Source organism: Octopus bimaculoides, chromosome 11 (genome assembly GCF_046866305.1).
Source record: "Octopus bimaculoides isolate indiv1 chromosome 11, ASM4686630v1, whole genome shotgun sequence".
NCBI classification, from domain to species: Eukaryota; Metazoa; Mollusca; class Cephalopoda; order Octopoda; family Octopodidae; genus Octopus; species Octopus bimaculoides.
Genome location: NC_142938.1, coordinates 77,123,465 through 77,128,464, shown reverse-complemented (window position 1 = coordinate 77,128,464; position 5,000 = coordinate 77,123,465). Strand labels below are relative to the sequence as shown.

At 34.3% G+C, this 5,000-nt stretch overlaps 1 long non-coding RNA gene across 2 annotated transcripts in view; it reads right to left on the bottom strand.

Moving 5' to 3' along the window:
* LOC106867575 (uncharacterized) overlaps positions 1-5,000 on the bottom strand; it is a 43,964-nt gene that overhangs the window by 1,028 nt on the left and 37,936 nt on the right. The gene's annotated exons all lie outside the window — the stretch shown is intronic.

Genomic DNA, 5,000 nt, shown 5'->3' with positions numbered 1-5,000 from the left:
AATCAGTAAATATGACGAAAAATTGGAAAGCCATCTTGGTGCAGTTTCTGCTTTCTCAGGTCTCTCAAACAGAATTCAAAATGGCTTGATCGATGCAATTCAAAAAGTTTTGTTCAATGAAATAGAAAATGAAGTGAATCAGGCTAAATTCGTAGATATTCTTGTAGATGAAGCGTCCGATGTATCGAACTATTCACTAAAATCTAAATCTACTTTTTTGAGTTCTGTTGCAACAGATTGCGTTACTAAAGAACGATTTATCGGTTTGAATGGTGTTAGTACAGATCGATCAGCAAATGCTTTATCTGTACATGTTTTTAAATGCATTGAAATGAGGAAGTGTGAACACAAATTAATTGCACAAACCTAATATGGTTTGTGCTACAATGACAAGACAATTAAATGCGTTGCAGTCAAAGGTAAGAGAGAAATATGAATGTGCGAACTTTGTTCATTGTTGTGCTCGTGTCCTAGATTTACATTTTTCACAATAATGCTCTGCTATAAAAGAAAGCAAGATATTTTTTCTACGATAAATGGAGTGGGTACGCTTTTTACGAATTCACCCAAAAGAGATAATGCGTTAGATAACTTTAAAAAAATATTTCTCAAAGCTACAGAAACTAGACGGAACTACTACTCACATTTTGTTATTACTACAAAAGAAAATTGTAATCTCATTATCAACCTGTTTGAAGACATCATCGGAAACTCTGAAAGGTGAGACGAGACTACAATAGATTCTGCAATTGGATCCTTACATAATTTAAAGGCTCCCAATTACTTATTTTTTATCAGAAGTATTTAGACATATTTTCTTCTTTTACATCCTTCAGACTAAAAGTCATGAAATAGTGTATTCTAAAAAGCAAACAGATAAAACTAGAACCGTGCTCGAAAATAAACTCAATGATTTTTTTCCATATTTTATGATATGTTAGAGAAAAATATGAAATCGATGCTACAATAGAAATTAAGAGATCCAGGAATAAATCCATTGATCTCCAGCAACATTATAAAATGCCCTTATAACAAAATTATTGGCACAATAGTCGACCTCTTAAAAATGCAAAGCTCATTCTTAGAAGAGCTTAAATTCTTGAAACTGTTCAGTTTCAGTAAAGGGGAGGAATATCGCAAAAAATTTCCAGTGGACGCTTTAAATTCTTTAAAAACCACGTATGATAGATTTTGTATGATTTGATTCGATTATAGAGTGAACTAAATGTTATGTATTCTATGTAAGAATTTAAAAAGCGAAGTCTGAGTAATTTAATGCATTACAATTACATCTAAGACCGGATTGAAGCTATGCCAGAACTCTTTAATCCAGGCAATCTTATTTTCGCAATTCTGTGTACAACTGCCTCTGTAGAATGGTCCTTTTCTGAATTCAAACTTATCAAAGAAATGCAACCAGAGAGAAGAGACTTTTAAGATTGGCTCCTATGTCAATCAAAGACGATTTACTCCAACAGGTGATTAAAACAAATTTCCATGAAAATATAAATAATAAATATATTTGCTCTGAAAGATCGAAGAACTGGATTTGTTTATAAATGAGATGCGGAAACAATATTTTTGTACGTCTTTTTAAAAGTGTTTAAATCCATTATAACAGCGACCCCCACTGGCTATGTTACGAAACTACGAAGTATTCATTTTAGCGAATTCCTTTCTCCCGACTCCAATTTCATGCCACCTCGGCCAGGCGAGGGCCAACATATTTATATCGCCTCTGATCGTATATGTATAATTTAGGTCATTCACCAGACACTTTATTCTTTCTGTTGAGTTTTTAAATGTGTGTGCGTGTGTGTTCGTGCATTGGTTCATGTAGAACGAATGAGAGGAGTGCTGAATATATATTGTAAAGAATACGTTTTATATATTTATTCACACACATGCGCACACAAACACACATGCATATATAAGCATATTTGTATGTATGCGTGTATGCATTTATGTATGTTTGTGTCTACGCATATTTGTATAGCTCCGTCAACAATAAAATGACTGAAGTTTTTAAAAATATAATGCAGAGTAAAAATAAAACATGACATCATATTGATTCCAAAATGTTTGTTAGATCAGGGACACAACTATCAGAATCGCCAACATGAATGAGAGCTGGACATTACTAATTCTCAGGAACTGAAATGAAATCTGACATTTTAGTATAATATTTTGGAAAATTCTCATTTCTAAAGTACATGAAGGCACTCTACAGTTTGCCCCTATTCGTCATATTTTCCTTAGAATTCTTCGCCACACATTCACCCAACGTCACTGGCTATGCTTAGCGGAAAAATCTTAAGGATTTTGATAGTATGACTTTTTTCAAATTATAACAATATTCGTTTCGACATAATTAAATTTTCAGATCTAATATTTTGAAAAACAAAGTCAAAAACCATTTGGTAGTGTTCCTGATTGGTTATCAAAATTGAAAGCAGAGGTATGGCTGTGTCGTTGAGAAACTCGCTTTACAACCATGGGGTTTCGGGTTCAGTCCAACTGAGTGGTACCTTGGGCAAGTTCTTTCAACTATATTCTCAACTAATATCTTGTGAGATATTGGTTGGATGAAAACTCTGTGGCATCCCGTCGTTTATATACATATACATATGTATACATACATGCATGTATGCATGTATATATGTTGGTAGGCATGTATGTATGTATATATGTACGTTTTTGTGTAGTGTGTCTTTGTGTTGTGTGTCTTTGTGTTGACTGGACGTAAACCAACCAACACAAAGCAACTCAGTGGTTTGGTGAAAGAGACCGGTTGAATAAATACCAGACTTAGAAAAAAACAAGCAAAATATAACCACTGGGAATCGGTTTATTCGACTAAACCCTTGAAAGCAGTACTCCAGCATGGCCGCAGTCCAATGACTGAAACAAGCAAAGGATAAAACACACTAATATATAATAGAACAAAGGTGGAGAGGTGCCAGAATCGTTACAGCGCCGCAAGAAATGCTTAGCAGCATTTCGTTCGTCTTCACTTTCTGAATTTAAATACCACACCGAGTTTGTCTTTGCCTTTCATTCTTTCGGGGTCGATAAAATAAGTACCAGTTGCATACTGGGGTTAATGTAATCTGTTTACCTCCTTCTCTGAAATTGCTGGCGTTGTGCCAATACTTGAAACCAATATATACATTACAGCAATTAAAAATGATCGTGCTGAAGTACGATATGACATTTGTCATAACGTCTGATTGCGGACACTAAGAAAATGTATTGTAAGTCACGTCACAGTCAACAGGCTCAAATAACAATCTGCACTCACCACGTCACCTCTCACTCAACGTTTCTTTGGTATCATTGTGCATTTAAGTGGACGGCGTTTAAATAGCCAGTAATACGTGATTCGCTTGTAATGTGGGATGTCCGGTTGTGCAGCAACTGACACACAATAGATTATAGACAGACAGACAGACAGACAGACAGACAGACAGGCAGACAGACAGACAGACAGATAGATAGATAGATAGATAGATAGATAGATAGATAGATAAAGGAAATATCGGGACCCAAGCATTTTCTTTACTATACATGTATATATATCTTTTATATATATATCTTTTATATTTTTCAGTCATTGGATTGTGGCCAAGATGGAGCACTCTCTTGAAGAATTTTAGTCGAATGAATCAAAGCCTTCTTACTTATTCTGTCAGGTCGCTTACGCTAAACCGCTACATGAAGTACAAATCGATCTTCCTCCCTGACGAAGGAAGCCGGTATTACGGTAATGTCTATATGCATCCATTTACTGATTGCAAAATCTTGACTTTTTGCACACTCCATCTGTTAATTATGAATATTACAACTATTACATAATTCTGAGCTCCCAGAAACAGCTGTCGGCCTTAAAATACCATGTATTCTCCCTTAGATTTTATATTTTTTGTATTCCATGCAAATTTATTTTGCAAATATATAAATAGCTATATGCTTAAAGAATATTTTCAATTTTTGTATCTCTCTCTATATATCTTTATACACATACTTACATTGTCTACATTTATATAAGAATGTATATATGTTTGTTTTATATATTAAGCCCAGTCGTGCTTATCTGCATCATTATCGTTCCCGCTCTCTCTCTCTATCTATTTATCTATCTATCTATCTATCTATCTATCTATCTATCTATCTATCTATCTATCTATCTATCTGTCTGTCTGTCTATCTCTGTCTCTCGCTATATATATATATATATATGTGTGTGTGTGTGTGTGTGTGTGTGTGTGTGTACACAACGGACTTCTTTCAGTTTTCAATCAAATCCACTCACAAGGTTTTGGATGCCCCGGGGCTAAATTAGAAGATACTTGCCAAGGTGCTACAGCTACGCCATTTATGTATGTATATATGTATGTATGTGTCTGTGTATCTATCTATTTATCTATCTATCTATCTATCTATCTATCTATCTATCTATCTATCTATCTATCTATTTATCTATATATATATATATATATATATATATATATCTATCGTCTATTTATCTACTTAATGTGTATGTGTGTGTGATCATTCAGTTTTATTTCAAGATTTCTTGCCAGTGGAGAAAGAACTGGTTTCTATCCTAAATTTTTAAGAATGTATGTATATCATTGATTATGAATGTGCAGAAATGAATATCCGCTTGAACAGGATTTCGTTTATACATCTGAAGAGCGGTTATGTTTCATTAATATCTCTGTCTAATTTAGAAAGGCACTCAACAGTCTCTCCCCTCGAGTTCCTGTAGATATTTTAAACAAAGAATCATTATCCAATGACAGTTCTACACAATGTGAGAAACCTATAACAGACGAGCGTCGCAGCCTTTTGTAGCACTCTCGTCAATCCGTTTCGCAGCTCCACTTTAGTTGCAGGAACATAGCCATATCACTACATTCTTCTCGAAAGATCCTGAAACAAACACGAATTATTCCACCAAAAGTTTCAGACTGAAGAACAGTGTCAGTTATAAAGAT